This window comes from Oncorhynchus tshawytscha, linkage group LG21 (assembly GCF_018296145.1).
Source record: "Oncorhynchus tshawytscha isolate Ot180627B linkage group LG21, Otsh_v2.0, whole genome shotgun sequence".
NCBI classification, from domain to species: domain Eukaryota; kingdom Metazoa; phylum Chordata; class Actinopteri; order Salmoniformes; family Salmonidae; genus Oncorhynchus; species Oncorhynchus tshawytscha.
In genome coordinates, this window is record NC_056449.1 from 28,137,745 (window position 1) to 28,156,779 (window position 19,035).

The window sequence follows — 19,035 nt, forward strand, 5'->3', positions numbered from 1 at the left end:
CATCAAACGAGCCCATCTTTAAAGAGATAAAATTGTTATTACAATTACAATTGTTATTACAATAATTCAACATATTGGCATTTCCCTTAACATACAGAACACCAATATTAAAGGAGATATCCTTTTGCTTATTGCATGTCATCATAATATGAATGGCAAAGGCATGTTAACTGGACAATCATACAGAAATGTCTGCAATCAAATTAAGTAAATCAACCCAAAGTAAAAGGCATTTTCTATTGGTTGCTATCAGGAAAGATGAAGGGAGAAAAACATGTGTTTACAGTGACGTACCCATTCAGCACGCAAACATCTGAACACAGCAAGCTGTAATAGCTGTACCATTACAGCTACTTAGTATCTACTTAGTATCTACTTAGTAGCTCTGTGTGCATCATAGTCAGTCATTCAGATCCAGCGAGACAGTCAGGTCACAGGTGGGGGGGGGAGAGTTCCGTAGAAATCATGGATGAACCAAACTGCAGCACTGTGCATCTATGCACTCTAATCACACACTCTGAAGTGTATTTCTGTCACTCTACGTATATTATAACAATGTTCTGGCCTCTCAATCACAACTGAATCACAATGGAGAGAAGAGTAAAGAGAGTGATGGGAAAAGGAGGGAGAGAAAGAAAAGAGATTGTTTGAGTGAGTTATGTATAGACTATAGTTTTTATTATAAACTGGGTGGTTCGAGCTCTAAGTGCTGATTGGCCACGGGTATGACAAAACATGTATTTTTCCTGTTCTAATTACATTTGTAACCAGTTTATAATAGCAATAAGGCACCGGGGGGGTTTGTGGTATATGGCCAATATACCACAGGAGTTTTTCCAGGCGCTCCGCGTTGCGTCGTACATATGAACAGCCCTTAGCCGTGGTATATTGGCCATATACCACACCCCCTCGTACCTTATTGCTTAAATATACCATGCTAAACTTAATTAGCCTTGTGTCTTTTTCCAATCCAAAACTCCAGTGGGAAAAGCATTCTGGGGGAAGAGAAAAGATCTAGAGCCTTCTTTAGGTCTTAGAAACCTTTCCTTTCAATACGCTCAGCTTTTCACAATGTCTTATGTATAAATCTAAACAGTGAGAACTGTTTGTTTGGTTTCTTTGATTTTCTATGCGAATAAAAAAAAAATATTGGTTAAACTTCAAATGTTTTCATATGTGTTTTATTGAGAGGTGGTGGTGGGTTGTGTTAAATTATACTGTACAAATATACTGGCATAATATTAGGAAGAATCAAGTCAACTTAAATATACCGAACAAAAATATAAACGCAACAATTGACGATTTTACTGAGTTACAGTTCATATAAGGAAATCAGTCAATTGAAATAGATAAATTAGGCCTTAATCTACGGATTTCACATGACTGGGCAGGGGTTTAGGCCCACCCGCATAGGCCCACCCACTTGGGAGCCAGGTCCAACCCTGGGGAGCCAGGCCCAGCCAATCAGAATGAGTTTTTCCCTACAAAAGGGCTTTATTTCAGACAGAAATACTCCTCAGTTTCATCAGCTGTCCGGGTGGCTGGTCTCCGACGATCCAACAGGTAAAGAAGTTGGATGTGGAGTTCCTGGGCTGAAGTGACTACAAATGGTCCGCGGTTGTGAGGCCGGTCGGATGTACTGCCAAATTCTCTAAAACGACGTTGGAGGCGGCTTATGGTAGAGAAATTAACATTCAATTCTCTGGCAAGATCTTTGGTAGATTTTGTTTCATGTCGGTTATTTATTAAAATATTCACTCCCTGTACTTGCTTCTCGTCTCCCATCGTCAGTCCTCACAGAATGCTGACATCACATATTGGAAGCATCAGAGTTTTTTCTCCTGGCTCCCCAGCGCCCGGCTCTCGCCCGGGCTCCCGCTCGGCTCTGCCCCCCACCCCCGGGCTTGCCCAGCCCCGCCCCCTCGGCTCGGCCGGCTCCCGCGGCTCGGCTCCCGCCCGGTACAGGCTCCCCCTCGGTACAGGCTCGCCTTCGGCTCCCCCTCGGCTCCCGCCCGGCTCGGCTCCCCCTCGGCTCCCCCTCGGCTCCCGCCCGGCCCGGCTCCCCCTCGGCTCCCGCCCCCTCGGCTCGCCCGGCCCGGCTCGGCTCGGCTCCCCCTCGGCTCGGCCGGCCCGGCTCCCCCTCGGCTCGGCCGGCCCGGCTCCCCCTCCCCTCGCCCGGCCCAGCTCGGCCCCCCGGCTCGCCCGGCCGGCTCCCCCGGCCCAGCTCGGCTCGCCCCTCGGCCCAGCTCGGCTCCCCCCGGCTCGCCCGGCCCAGCTCGGCCCCTCGGCTCGCCCGGCCCAGCTCGGCTCCCCCCTCGCCCGCCCAGCTCGCCCGGCCCAGCTCGCCCCGCCCGGCTCCCCCTCGCCCCGCCCCGGCTCCCCCGCCTCGCTCCCCCTCGCCTCGCCCGGCTCGCCTCGCCCGGTTCCCCCTTGGATCGGCTCACCACACCTGCCAGGTGGCTGGATTATTTTGAGAAACACTCACCAACAGCGAAGTAAACAAACACTTGAGAGAAATAAGCTTTTTGTGCTTATGGAAATCTTGGGGATCTTTTAAAAATGGGGATCTTTTATTTCAGCTCATGAAACATGGGACCAACACTTTATATGTTGCGTTTATATTTTTGTTCAGTATACATAATGTGGCAGAGTGATGTTCATTAAATATACTCTCTGAATACATAGTGGATGTGTTATTACTGACTAGACTAGTAGCCTTAGGAAGCGACTACCAATCGATTTGTGTGTGTTTGTATCAGCATGCTCTTGATCGTGCGTGCGTATCTAGTCTATATGGTCTGGAGACGTGTGTGTGTGTGTGTGTGCATCTAGTCTACATAGTCTGTCTGTATGTTAACGTGAGGACATGCCTCCCATTCTAAGTGAGTACTAATGCTGTAAGCACAAATCAATATAACAAGCCAGGGAGGGCATAAGTGTCTATCTCAGACAAACAGTTTGTGTAACACAGTACAGGGCGGGTGTGTGTATGTGTGTACTATATGTTTATACGTTTTATTAGTCATACGGGATACACATAGTATACACCGTCCAACAAAATGCTTACTTGCAGTTTCCTTCTCGACAATGTAGTGCTGAGTGACTAACCAAAATGTCTGTTATTTTTAAACTAATTCACCTACCTTGGTTTAATTATTTGAATTACATTTCGTTAGTTGCTTTTCTGTGACCTCAATGCTCAGTTTCTCTAGAAATAAATCAAATCAAGCCTGAACTGTGTGGTAGGGATTTGTAGTTTCCAACAGGCCAATATTCTACATAGTTTAGTTAAACGTGGTAATTAACTACAATGACCATAATCCATTGCGCACCTAATTATCCGGGCTGTGTGCTGCAGACCAGAGAGGGAGAGAAGAGACTGAAGACCTGGGATTGAGAGCAGTTGTGTCGCAAGGTATCTCTACCTGAAAATACATGATCTAAGTGATTAATAATTGGTACTCAGCAGTCATAAAAGCATGCTTTATTTACTTTGAAGAATTACTAAAATAGTGATTTTGTCGGACAGCATAGAGAGGAGATGACTTGGAATAAATTAATAAAGTCATCAAATAAAACAAATGTAATATACACAACAACAAGTCAAGTAATGTGAGTACATGATGGTTAATAAATGATAAGCAGTAATGTACCATCACTACCATCATGGGACTTTTATTAATACTTTTATTCTGTGCTGTTACAGCACTCAACCCATATAACACAGTGCATTTAATGTTTAAAAAAAGTATCGAAACCAAAATCGAAAACCGGGCTAATTTAATTTTTTAGTCAAAACCTCAAAAAGCACTAAATCGCTCAACATTATGACAATGCAACAACAATATGAAATCAAAGATAATAGGAATATAAAGTAAATGGCGCAGTAGAATAGCATAGGGCTGACCCGATTTAGTCGACTGGTCGATTGTTTGGTCATATATGGTGCACAAGACACCTGTGTGATTGGCACCGGTCTGAGTGGACTAATCCATTGTGGAGGCCATGGGAGTGGATAGTCCATCACTCTAAGACATGTGATACTGACATTGTATATGGTTATATTATGTTAAAATAATGGTGCAACAATAATAAATCGAATATTATTTTATAACAAATGTGCTTTGTCCATCATTGGATACGGTCGCTGTCCACCGTTCTGAAACCATCTTCAGTGCGCCCCGTAGAACTGGTACCTTTCCCTATGTTGCTACAGTGGGGAGAACAAGTATTTGATAACCTGCTAAATCGGCAGTGTTTCCTACTTACAAAGCATGTAGAGGTCTGTAATGTTTATCATAGGTACACTTCAACTGTGAGAGACGGAATCTAAAACAAAAAACCCAGAAAATCACATTGTATGATTTTTAAGTCATTAATTTGCATTTTATTGCATGACATAAGTATTTGATACATCAGAAAAGCAGAACTTAATATTTGTACAGAAACCTTTGTTTGCGATTATAGAGATCATACGCTTCCTGTAGTTCTTGACCAGGTTAGCACACACCGCAGCAGGGATTTTGGCCCACTCCTCCATACAGACCTTCTCCAGATCCTTCCTCATGATCATTGATGCCCCACGAGGTGAGATCTTGCATGGAGCCAAAGACCGAGGGTGATTGACCGTCATCTTGAACTTCTTCCAATTTCTAATAATTGCGCCAACAGTTGTTGACTTCTCACCAAGCTGCTTGCCTATTGTCCTGTAGCCCATCCCAGCCTTGTTCAGGTCTACAATTTTATCCTTGATGTCCTTACACAGCTCTCTGGTCTTGGCCATTGTGGAGAGGTTGGAGTCTGTTTGATTGAGTGTGTGGACAGGTGTGTTTTATACAGGTAACGAGTTCAAACAGGTGCAGTTAATACAGGTAATGAGTGGAGAACAGGAGGATTTCTTAAAGAAAAACTAACAGGTCTGTGAGAGCCGGAATTCTTACTGGTTGGTTGGTGATCAAATACTTATGTCATGCAATAAAATGCAAATTAATGACTTAAAAATCATACAATGTGATTTTCTGCAATTTTGTTTCAGATTCCGTCTCTCACAGTTGAAGTGTACCCATGATAAAAATGACAGACCTCTACTTGCTTGTAAGCAGGAAAACCTGCAAAATCGGCAGTGTATCAAATACTTGTTCTCCCCACTGTATGTGCATAATAGCAAAGTTAACCAGCATATTGGGATTGAGAACAATGTGGCGGAGGCCACAGCAGAGACGAGGATACATTCCCTGCCTTAGCCTAATTATCTAAGAAAATTGAGGAAACAAACTTAATTAGGTCTATAATCAATAGCCTAAATGTCAAACGTGCCCGTCTTCATAAATCCTCCATATACATACAGACATCTCCAGAAATAAGACAGATCCTGCTTCTGTTTCCTGTTTGAGTGTTTGTTTAATAAATGACTGATTCTGTGAGCACCAAGCCTCATGCAGCAGCAGATTTGGCTGTTTTTAAAGGCTTTACAATTTGTTTTTCATTAGAACAGACTGGTATTACTTATAATTAGATTTGTTTACACTGTTTCAAACAGGCAGAACAATGATACTGTAATCTAACAGCACCTGTTTGTCACACATAATATACACACAGCTCTCACTCCTATACCCTCCTTTTTCTTGATCTCCTTATTGTTATTATTACTATTATTATTAATCATCAATATTATAATAAGTAATGTTATCATTAGTAGCTTGTACAAACACTATCGAGCTGACACGTGTTACTGTGTTCTGAATTTGTCATAACCAGGAGATATTGGTCACATGCATGTTACTGTGTTCTGAGTTTGTCATAACCAGGAGATATTGGTCACATGCATGTTACTGTGTTCTGAGTTTGTCATAACCAGGAGATATTGGTCACATGCATGTTACTGTGTTCTGAGTTTGTCATAACCAGGAGATATTGGTCACATGCATGTTACTGTGTTCTGAGTTTGTCATAACCAGGAGATATTGGTCACATGCATGTTACTGTGTTCTGAGTTTGTCATAACCAGGAGATATTGGTCACATGCATGTTACTGTGTTCTGAGTTTGTCATAACCAGGAGATATTGGTCACATGCATGTTACTGTGTTCTGAGTTTGTCATAACCAGGAGATATTGGTCACATGCATGTTACTGTGTTCTGAGTTTGTCATAACCAGGAGATATTGGTCACATGCATGTTACTGTGTTCTGAGTTTGTCATAACCAGGAGATATTGGTCACATGCATGTTACTGTGTTCTGAGTTTGTCATAACCAGGAGATATTGGTCACATGCATGTTACTGTGTTCTGAGTTTGTCATAACCAGGAGATATTGGTCACATGCATGTTACTGTGTTCTGAGTTTGTCATAACCAGGAGATATTGGTCACATGCATGTTACTGTGTTCTGAGTTTGTCATAACCAGGAGATATTGGTCACATGCATGTTACTGTGTTCTGAGTTTGTCATAACCAGGAGATATTGGTCACATGCATGTTACTGTGTTCTGAGTTTGTCATAACCAGGAGATATTGGTCACATGCATGTTACTGTGTTCTGAGTTTGTCATAACCAGGAGATATTGGTCACATGCATGTTACTGTGTTCTGAGTTTGTCATAACCAGGAGATATTGGTCACATGCATGTTACTGTGTTCTGAGTTTGTCATAACCAGGAGATATTGGTCACATGCATGTTACTGTGTTCTGAGTTTGTCATAACCAGGAGATATTGGTCACATGCGATGCATACATGTTTCATGTAAAGAGAGTAAGGGTTGAGGGATTTCAGTAACAGAACCTTTCAGTCAGAAACAAGTAAGAAACTAAATGGCTGAAATTATGCTTCAGCAAAAGACAGCGCTATAAACACTTGCTGTGCTGTGGTGCCCTTTCGCTGCAGTAGGGAGGAGAGCGAGACAACGTGCGCCAGTGTTCAGCATTCTGATGGCTTGTAGATAGAAACTGTCTGTTGGTATCAGACGTCATACCATCTCCCCGATGGTAAGGGCATGTGTGTGTGTGTGTGTGTGTGCACCAGCCATCTAATCTCTGAAACCTTTCAGTGAGCTAGCTAGCCCATGTGATTGTGCTCTTCCTGTCCATTTAACTACCTCTCACTGAGTAGCACTAATCGTAGTACAGTACAAAACTGACAACCTTTGGCAATGACATTCAATTGATACAAATTAATTACGTTCCTAGTAGAGTAGCAGGAGAGAGAATGCACACTGCTCCAGCATCAGGAGAGCTCTCGGGCAACACAGCCTCTCTCCGACCTACAGAATAAACACCGACTCATTTCCGCCTCTTACAGATTCAATGACCCTACTTAACGACCCTACTTAACGACCCTACTTAACGGCAGGAATAGAAAAGGAAAAGTATGAGCACAGAACAATACAACCTTGTAGAATGGGTTCCTCTAGAATTTCCCATGGGAGTTTCATCCTCATCTCTGAAGAGGGTTTGCTAGCACTTAGAATGTGCAAGACAAGTCAAGCATGCCGAGGGGGTTAAATGGGGGTGAGAGCATCAATCCCAATATTACCCATGTCGGTTGTGGCAACATTGGTTATGGTTTTGTTGTACTCGAGTCTCGATTTTCATGACTTGTGACTCAACTTGGATTCGACCATTAGTAACTCAGACTGGCCTTCTCGACCTTTGGTAACTCGGACTCGCCCTTCTGTGACTTGTATTTGCACTTGGACTGGATAGGCTAATTTGATAAGCAGACTATTAGCAGCACTGGGTGGGCAGAGAAGCAAGGGTTCTGTTCTCTAGCAGTGGGAAGGATGCACCACACCCAGCACACGCAGCCTACATCAGCTGGTGAGCTGCGGGGGAGCATGCAATGATTGTGGGCAGAGAGGCAGGCAGGCTCCGCATCTGATCATAAGCTACACATCATGCAAGCAAACCTCTTGCTTCCCCTTAAATATTAGTCACCAGCCTACTATTTAGCTTTGCCTGGTTAAGAAACACAAACTGCTTAACGAAATTGAAAAACAATACTAGTACTGAGTTTAATGCAGTGTTTTTTCCGCATAGAAGTGTATATATAAAAACACTCAGCAAAGAGAAATGTCCTCTCACTGTCAACAATAAACTGTGTTTACTTTCAGCAAACTTAACTTGTGTAAATATTTGTATTGACATAAGATTCAACAACTAAGACATAAACTGAACAAGTTCCACAGACATGTGACTAACAGAAATGGAATAATGTGTCCCTGAACAAAGGGGGGCAAAATCAAAAGTAACAGTCAGTATCTGGTATGGCCACCAGCTGCATTAAGTACTGCAGTGCATCTCCACCTCATGGACTGCACCAGATTTGCCAGTTCTTGCTGTGAGATGTTACCCCACTCTTCCACCAAGACATTTCTGGGGGAAATGGCCCAACCCCTCACCCTCTGATCCAACAGGTCCCAGACGTGCTCAGTAAGATTGAGATCGGGGCTCTTCACTGGCCATGGTAGAACACTGACATTCCTGTCCTACAGGAAATCAGGCACAGGACGAACAGTATGGCTGGTGGCATTGTCATGCTGGAGGGTCATGTCAGGATGAGCCTGCAGGAAGGGTACCACATGAGGGAGGAGGATGTCTTCCCTGTAACGCACAGCGTTGAGATTGCCTGCAATGACAACAAGCTCAGTCCGATGATGCTGTGACACACCGCCCCAGAACATGACGGACCCTACACCTCCAAATTGATCCCGCTCCAGAGTACAGGCCTCGGTGTAACGCTCATTCCTTCGACGATAAACGCGAATCCGACCATCACACCTGGTGAGACAAAACCGCGACACGTCAGTGAAGAGCACTTTTTGCCAGTCCTGTCTGGTCCAGCGACGGTGGGTTTGTGCCCATAGGCAACGTTGTTGCCGGTGATGTCTGGTGAGGACCTGCCTTACAACAGGCCTACAAGCCCTCAGTCCAGCATCTCTCAGCCTATTTTTTCAAAATTTTATTTTACCTTTCTTTAAGCAGGTAGACCAGTTGAGAACAAGTTCTCATTTACAACTGCGACCTGGCCAAGATAAAGCAAAGCAGTGCGAGACAAACAACACAGAGTTACACATGGAATAAACAAACATGGTCAATAACACAATAGAACAGTCTATATACAGTGTGTGCAAATGGAGTCAGGAGGTAAGGCAATAAATAGGCCATAGTAGCGAGGTAATTACAATTTAGCAAATTAACACTGGAGTGATAGATGTGCAGATGACGATGTGCAAGTAGAAATACTGGTGTGCAAAAGAGGAAAAAGTAAATAAAACAATATGGGAATGAGGTAGGTAGATTGGATGGGCTCTGTACAGCTGCAGCGATTGGTTAGCTGCTCAGATAGCTGATGTTTGAAGTTAGTGAGGGAGATATAAAACTCTCCAACTTCAGCGATTTTTGTCCAAACAGTAAAACATGTAATTAAAATAGAACATCACAATTATTTTGGGGGGATGGTAAAACATTTTCAGTGTAAACTTGAACGACTATAACCAGATATAAAGTAGGTTGAAAAGATAATGGACCTAGTGCTGTGGCGGTCAGGACATTTTGTCAGCCTGTGATTGTCAAGCAAATAACTGCAGGTCTCATGGCAATTGACTGTTAATTAACAAACACATTTAGCATCTCCATGCTTCCAGGCATACTGTAGCCTACAAGCCACTGATGCAGACCTTTGGAACATCTACATTTTAAAAGTCTAATAAATCCATGTAATATAGCCTACACCATAACAATGAATCCATTATTTATTTTAGACCGGTCTAAAGAAACACGATATGAAGAAAATGTAGTCTATTTCAGAAGAACAGAATAACATACTGTTGTCCTTATGTTAGGTCCTGATGTGGCTATGGCATATGGCTGTGGGCTACACTAGTTCCTTTAGCAGACAAGATTTGCTTAGAATTCCGTGTCATTATTTTATAGTATGAAGAATACAATAGAACAAAGCTGAATAAAATAGAAAGGATATTTTCTACAAATGATTTCTGAGGGAATGTGCACATGCAGCTGTTCTGTGTTGAGGGGTTAACAAAGAAACAGGTCCTCCGATATGCTTCATTTAAAACTATTTCTGTAACTCTAGTTGTGATACAAAACATGGGGCTGTATGTTTTGATTTGTAATACATTCTAAGGCTGCATGATGCAACTAATGATGATTTGAAAAAAGTTGCATGAAATAATGCATGAGCTCTGCTTTGTTTCTTGCACAGGCTGCACACACTTCATCAGTTTCTCATTCACCAAGTACTTGATAATATTCTCACCAGGTCTCAAAATTCCTGGCGGCATACCCCTTGTGTGGCCGTAATGCTCCCTAAAAAAAAAATCCATGCCTTTTGCGGATAAAGTGGCCGTTGTGCCCTTGGGCTGAATATAATAATTATAATTCCCTTCTCCCAGTTGCCGTGCTCCGAAGCACCTCTCACTCACATGGCTCTCTCCCAACACCCATCACGTGATCGGTTCCTTCTCACAGGCATCTCAGCATCTCTTCACTTGTAGCTAAGAAGTAAGCTACAAGTGAAGACTAACACATCGGGGACGCAACTGTGCTAGTTCCTCTTATCCAATTCCGAGACGCATATTGAAGATGTTAGAAGAACTGTCCTCATTTACTTTGTGTCAGCCAACAAGATGAGTAGGCCTAACGACCAGCAAAATCACTAGCTTATGTCAATCTACTATCCCCCACAGTACAAAAGTTGACCTATTCTATTGGTCAACTTGTCCCTCTGTGCAAGAAATGCATATTCCAAACATACTCTGGGACAGTTGTGGGATGCGATAGATCCCAAATTATTACAACCACTCACATCAAAAAAACTTTTAAAAGCAATGAGGCTGATGCAACAGATCAGAACGTTTAGCTTAAAATGTTGATCAATTATTAGGCTATTTCTTCACATTATAAAGCACAGCAACGCACATACGGCAGCAGGTTATAAGTGCGAATGTTCCAAAATGCAAATAGCGGGAAACGTTTTCAAAAGTGGCCGCTAATGTGATTGTGCATGTAATACTTTAATATAAAGGTGCATTTTAATGGTGAATGCATCTTCCCCAAACTTGAAACTAAGGCGCCGCTTATGTGTGCCAGTTAGGCTACATTGGTTGATAAGCGGATTCATGTGCTTCATTTTAAGAAGTTATTTGGCCACTTTAGTTGTGATACAAACATATAGGCCTATGTGCTAGGCTATATGAGGTGTGTGACTACGATTTGAAAAAGTCGCAAGAGAAAGGCATGCTCTGTTTCTTGCCTCATTCACAAGTGATAATACATCACTCACAAGTGGTAGGCTAATATTGTCACCCATCAGACTAGTCTTGATTTAATATTGTCTTTACATATACTAAATAATATGGGTGAAATTAGTTGGATTTTGAAAGAACCATTATCCTGCACCTGTCTCAGAAGGGGGCAGGGGAAAAAAATACATGTAATCTCTTAAATAGCGAATGGAGGATGCTTTTCCCGTGGTTTATTTTCATGTCAGCCAGGTAGGCTGTACTCCTGTTGTAAAGCAAAGCAATGTGCTTAATATGAGGAGTGTTGAGAAATATAGTAGGCCTAGCCTTCAGAAAGCTGTTGGGATCCTCCTCTTTTTAATAGAGGCCATCACTCGGTTCTCACACAATTACACAGTGGGTGCGGAGAGGCCTACAAGCCAGAGTGTCTCGCACCCACTGCGAAATTTGGTTGAGGATTGGTTTTTCCAGCAGGACAATCCTCCATGCCACACAACCAGGTCAATCATAGTGTGGATGGAGGACCACCAGATCAAGACCCTGTCACGGCCAGCCCAATCTCCAGACCTGAACCCCATTGAAAACCTCTGGAATGGGATCAAGAGGAAGACGGATGGAAGCCATCAAAAAAAGCAGAGCTGGGGACTCCCGGGTGGCGCAGTGGTCTAGTGCAATGCATCGCAGTGCTAGCTGTGCCACCACTAGCTGTGCCACTCTGGGTTCGAGCCCAGGCTCTGTCGCAGCCGGGAGGTATATGGGGCGACGCACAATTGGCCTAGCGTCGTCCGGGTTAGGCCGGTAGGGATATCCTTGTCTCATCCCGCACTAGCGACTCCTGTGGCGGGCCGGGCGCAGTGCATGCTAACCAGGTCGCCAGGTGCACAGTGTTTCCTCTGACACATTGGTGCGGCTGGCTTCCGGGTTGGATGTGCACTGTGTTAAGAAGCAGTGCGGCTTGGTTGGATTGTGTTTCAGAGGACGCATGGCTTTCGACCTTCGTCTCTCCCGAGCCCGTACGGGAGTTGCAGCGATGAGACAAGATAGTAACTAGTAACAATTGGATACCACGAAATTGGGGAGAAAAGGGGGTAAAAAAAATAATTAAAAGCTGAGCTGCTTGAATTTTTGCACCAGGAGTTGCATAAAGTCAATCAACATCAATGTGAAAGACTGGTGGAGAGCATGCCAAGACACATGAAAGCTGTGATGGATATTCAGGGTTATTCCACCAAATATTGATTTCTGAACTATTCCTAAGTTATTACATTAGTATTGTGTTGTTTAAAAATGAATATGAACTTATTTTCTTTGCAGTATTTGAGGTCTGACAACACTGCTTTGTTATTTTGACCAGCTGTCATTTTCTGCAAATAAATGCTCTAAATGACAATATTTTTTTCTTTGGAATTTGGGAGAAATGTTGTCAGTAGTTTATAGAATAAAACAAAAATGTTCATTTTACCAAAACACATACATATAAATAGTAAAAGCAGAGAAACTGATCATTCTGCAGTGGTCTCCTAATTTTTGTCCAGAGCTGTGTATATATACACACACAGTGGCAAGAAACAGTATGTGAACCCTTTGGAATTACCTGGATTTCTGCAGAAATGTGTCAAACTTTGATCTGATCTTCATCTAAGTCATAACAATAGACAAATACAGTCTGCTTAAACTAATAACACTCAAACAACTATACGTTTTTTGTCTTTATTGAACACACTTTGTAAACATTCACAGTGCAGGGTGGGAAAAGTATGTGAACCCTTGGATTTAATAACTGGTTGACCCTCCTTTGGCAGCAATAACACCAACCAAACGTGTTCTGTAGTTGCGGATCAGACCTGCACAACGGTCAGGAGGAATTTTGGACCATTCCTCTTTACAAACTTTTTCAGTTCAGCAATATTCATAGGATGTCTGGTGTGAACCGCTCGAGGTCACTCCACAGCATTTTAAAATCGGATTGGGCCACTCCAGAAGGCGTATTATCTTCTGTTGAAGCCATTCTGTTGTTGTTTTACTTCTGTGTTTTGGGTTGTTGTACTGATGCATCACCTAACTTCTGTTGGCGGACAGATAGCCTTACATTATCCTGAAAAATGTCTTGATAAAATTGGGAATTCATTTTTCCGTCGATGATAGCAAGTTGTCCAGGCCTTGAGGCAGCAAAGCAGTCCCAAACCATGATGCTCCCTCCACCATACTTTACAGTTGGGATGAGGTCTTGATGTTGGTGTGCTGGTCCTTTTTATTCTCCACACATAATGTTGTGTGTTCCTTCCAAACAACTCAACTGGAGTTTCCTCTGCCCACAAAATATTTTGCCAGTGGCGCTGTGGAACATCCAGGTGCACTTTCGTAGACTTCAGACGTGTAGCAATGTTTTTTTTGGACAGCAGTGGCTACTTCAGTGGTGTCCTCCCATGAACACCATTCTTGTTTAGTGTTTTATGTATCGCAGACTCGTCAACAGAGATGTTAGCATGTTCCAAAGATTTCTGTAAGTCTTTAGCTGACACTCTAGGATTCTTCTTAACCTCATTGAGCATTCTGCACTGTGCTCCTGCAGTCCTCTTTGCAGGACAGCCACACCTAGGGAGAGTCGCAACAGTGCTGAACGTTCTCCATTTATAGACAACTTGTCTTACTATGGACTGATGAACATCAAGACTTCTGGAGATACTTTTGAAACCCTTTCCAGCTTTATGCAAGTCAACAATTCTTAATCTTAGGTCTTCTGAGATCTCTTTTGTTCGAGGCATGGTTCACAACAGGCAATGCTTCTTGTGAATAGCAAACTCCCATTTTGTGAGTGTTTTTAATAGGGCAGGGCAGCTCTAACCAACATCTCCAATCTCATCTCATTGATTGGACTCCAGGTTAGCTGACTCCAAGTCATCATTATCCTAGGGGTTCACATAATGTACTTTTTCCAACCTACACTGTGAATGTTTAAATGATGTATTCAATATAGACAAGAAAAATACAATTATTATCAGTTTAAGCACACTGTGTTTGTCTATTGTTGTGACAAAGATTAAATTGTATGACTAATTTATGCAGAAATCTAGGTAATTCCAAAGGGTTCACATACTTTTTCCTGCCACTGTATGTATGTATGTATGTATGTACAGTTGAAGTCGGAAATTTACATACACTTGGGTTGGAGTCATTAAAACTTGTTTTTCAACCACTCCATAAATTTCTTGTTAACAAACTATAGTTTTGGCAAGTCGGTTAGGACATCTACTTTATGCATGACACAAGTCATTTTTCCAACAATTGTTTACAGACAGATTATTTAACTTATAATTCATTATATCACAATTCCATTGGGTCAGAAGTTTACATACACTAAGTCGACTGTGCCTTTAAACAGATTGGACAATTCCAGAAAATGATGTGATGGCTTTAGAAGCTTCTGATAGGTTAATTGACATCATTTGAGTCAATTGGAGGTGAATCTGTGGATGTACTGTATTTCAAGCATCATGTTGTTCCAATCTGTCTTTGTCTTGTAGCTCTGCCTTCCCACTTTCCCCTTGTATCCCACAGCCAGGTTCTGACAATAAAACCTACACATATATCAGTGGGTGATTACATAAAAAGTAGCTGAGAGCCTGACTTACCATTCATTTATGTAGTAAATAAGTAAGACAGGTATTGAGTAGAACTTGTGAGGTAGTGAAAGGGATTCGTTAGGGTTTTTCATGAGCGAGTGGCGATATAGTGCAGTAGGGTCCAGCTGCGACATCATCTCTGAGTCTCTATGTTCTCACCTACTGATATGTCATCTCTCAGGAAAAGTGGGGGTGTGGAAAGGAATGGGCGTTTCAGAAGGAACCATATAAAGGAGAAGTAGGCGTTTCGAAAGGAGTCAACACTAGAAGCGCTGGAATTACATAACTACTAGAACCGCCATGACTTGTTATTTCAATTATTATTTCAAATATTCAATAACAAATAATACATTGTAAAATTAACGTTAACTAGCATTTACATTTAGGAAAAACAACTCACACTTTGTCATCTCTGCAGAGCATGACTAACATCCGATAACTCAAACGAAGTCTTGAGTGGCACCTTTCGAAACCCCCACTTCTCCTTATATGGTTCCTTTCAAAACGTCCACTTTTCCTGAGGGATGCACTACACTGAGAGGTGTCACAGCTGGACCCCTCATATATTGCCATCTGGTGGCGACTAAAAACAATTGCATAATAACGCCTAGTATAAATTGAGGGACTCCTGACATGACTCGTGACTCGACCATTGGTGACTCGGCCATGGACTCGAACTTCAGCCATAGGGACTCATGACTCGGACTCGAGCACAGCGGAATGGGTAGTTGACTCGGACTCGAGGTTTAGTGACTACAACCCTGGTTTTCAGTGACACTACACCACGTTGAATGCTTGGTCACCACTACCGGTGTGTACAGTCAACCTAGCTCTAATGACAGAAGCCCTAATCAAGGTAAAACTTTATTGAACTCTATTGGCCTAATTAAAGGTATAGGCCCAGCTCAGTTGAACAGACAAAGCACACAGCCTTGATGAACGCAGTTTGAGGAGCACTGTGCTGATGAGCAGGCCGACTCCTCTCTGAAATTCCCACATTGCACTGGGCCAATCAGGCTAATGAGGCTCTCACTTCATCCATTCGAGCTAAAGTGGCGATTGATTGGGGGGGGCTTTTACAGAGGAGAGAAATAATTGCTATGAATGGGCGATCTGCAAACTCATTCACTTTTTTTCCTCCACCGTTTTGTTTACCAGTCATTAAGGCTTGACTCTGGGGGCTCCTGTTAACTCGTCAATGTCAAACATGTAAATGAAATATAAATCAGAACGTTGTAAATTATTCTGGGATAATATGTCTGTCCGTTTTGGAGCGCTTCAGCATTGCAGTGGTTGCTGATGGTGGTCCGACCGGAATATATGTGTGTGTGTGTGTGTGTGTGTGTGTGTGTGTGTGTGTGTGTGTGTGTGTGTGTGTGTGTGTGTGTGATACATATGTGTGTGTGTGTGTGTGAGCATGTGGGTCAACAGACAAACTTCCTAACTACAGTGCAGATATACTTGGCCGACAGTACAGTATCCACAGTTAGAGATACACTAACTAAAACTGACAGAAATAGCCTAAAGTCACTGCAGAAACTACAGCAGAGTTCTAGTTGAGACAGCAGTCAGTCATAACACCTACAGTCAGAGATATAGGCCAGCCAGTAGAGACAGCAGTCAGTCATAACACCTAGTCAGAGATTTAGGCCAGCCAGTAGAGACAGCAGTCAGTCATAACACCTACAGTCAGAGATATAGGCCAGCCAGTAGAGACAGCAGTCAGTCATAACACCTAGTCAGAGATTTAGGCCAGCCAGTAGAGACAGCAGTCAGTCATAACACCTACAGTCAGAGATTTAGGCCAGCCAGTAGAGACAGCAGTCAGTCATAACACCTACAGTCAGAGATTTAGGCCAGTCAGTAGAGACAGCAGTCAGTCAGAACACCTAGTCAGCGATATAGGCCAGCCAGTAGAGACAGCAGTCAGTCATAACACCTACAGTCAGAGATTTAGGCCAGCCAGTAGAGACAGCAGTCAGTCAGAACACCTACAGTCAGAGATTTAGGCCAGCCAGTCAGAACACCTACAGTCAGAGATTTAGGCCAGCCAGTAGAGACAGCAGTCAGTGGTTAAAACAGTAGCCCTAAGTACAGTGTAGATCAGTATGGAGGTAGTGTACCTGTGGGGCCTGTACTGTAGATTACCACCCGTCACTGAGAGGGAAGCAGTGGAAATCACTAACTCCCTGTGGCCATTGGGGCCAGCCACCTGTCAGCGCTGCGTGTGTGCGTGTGTGCGTGCGTGCGTGCGGCCAGTCAATGCGGCTGTGTTATCTCTAGACTAGTGGGTTTAGGCGTTGAGGTTGAAACACAGCTGCTCTGCTCCCGTCTCTGTTTGTCTGTGGGGCCTTGACCTGAACCGACAGGATTGCCGCTTATCTTGTATCTGAGCTACTGCTGCAACGGTGACAGTGAGGGTTCCCCACGGCAACCAGGGGCCTCTTATCTCTAACACCCCCTAAGAGGCTGGGGACCTGGGAATATAATCAGAACATTTAGCCCCTGCCCATACCTTGCTGTCTGACAGCAGGTAGTTAAGCTATTACATTAGAAACTAGTCTAAATTGATCTGTGGGTTTAATTGAAATAAATGCAATCGAATGCAGATACAACAACACAACTAAAAACTTGTTGACTTGAAGAACTTTACAAGAGTGTAGAGTCACGCACCCACACACATTTACCTCATCACTCCAATGACAATTCACATTTCATTACGTAATCCATCTTAATCAAATAGCCCATCAGACACAATACATTCTCCTCTCAATCGCTTTCTCTCTCTGCTGAGGCTGGATGGAGTGATTGAGGGGTGTAAAGAGAAGGATGTTCTACCCTCCAACCCACCCTCCTCCCCATCTCTAAGACAGCTCTTAAGTGCTTGTGGGTTTTTATGTTTGCAGTGTTTTATAGGAGAATGCAGGAGCCAGCAGCAGTAAAATGGTGAAGGGGTGGGTGGGTGGGGGGGGGTTACTGTAAATCCAATCTTTATTGAGAATGACACAAACGACATAAACAGTCCTCCCTTATCGGCTCGCCCTCCCTACTGATCGATCAGCAGCCGTGAGTGAAGTGATGCGAATGCGTGGCAATGGGTGTGTGCAGTTCTTCACCTATCATTATTGTAGTAGGGCAGGCCCCCCCACCAAACTCCATGTCACCACAGCAGTTGCCATAGTGACAGAGATACTCACGAGAGGTCCCCTTGATCCCTCTCCCTGTTACTCCTATCGTACTCTAGCTTTGTCCAAAACCCTACCCTATTCTTTATAAACTGCACTACATAGGGAATAGGGTGCCATTTGGTTTCAGATGCATCCTCCGTCAGCCCTTCTCGTTCCCTCACCTTGCTCTGCCTGTCCCTTCTAGGAGTTGTTTACAGCTCTGTTTCTCTTGTTATTCAGTGGCACTTTGCATATTGAGAGTGGGACTCTATAAAAAGCCTTGTAAAACATACAGCTGCTGGCTCTGATGTTGGAGCCAACATGATGTTAATGAGAGATGAGTTATTCACACAGCACCACATAGGCGGCCATGTTGTTTTATGACAGTTAACACTAAATGACCCAATGAAGAAACATACTTTTCTATGCAAAACCTGACCATCAAGTAGCTCTTTTGATGTTGGACTGTACACAGTAATGCCAATTCAATGCCAAACACAGTACTAATTAAAGTCTTGCTATGATCAAAGAAACTTCAGACTGATATGGTATGATACACTTGCCTTTACTGCCATCTGGAGGTGGAAAATTACACTACACCCAAATGGCATTGAGCAACCAGTGTATTGTATCATATTAACCTCTTTCTAAAGCACACATAATAAAGACATTAATATATGATTCTGATTCATTAATAGTATAGGGTTTTTTTTAAACAAAGAGGCCCTGCAGACAGCCAACAGGGCAGTATTTCAACAGAAACTGAGAAGACCACAGGTTCAGGGTGGGTAAAGGTCAAAGTTCAAAAACAGAAGTAGAGCATAAGCATTAGCTCTTTATAAGCTCTCTAGGTGTCACTCTGAATGCAGTACAGTAGAGTCACAGACACAAAGAGAAGATACGGTTTTCATCAAACTCCCAGACCAATATTTACCCAATGGAGGGATTATAAATGTGGGTGTGTAACCAGGTCAACTGTGACGTGG

At 43.1% G+C, this 19,035-nt stretch overlaps 1 protein-coding gene across 2 annotated transcripts in view; it reads right to left on the reverse strand.

The window, feature by feature from the left end:
• Positions 1–19,035, reverse strand: part of macrod1 (mono-ADP ribosylhydrolase 1) — a 153,057-nt gene that overhangs the window by 131,434 nt on the left and 2,588 nt on the right. The gene's annotated exons all lie outside the window — the stretch shown is intronic.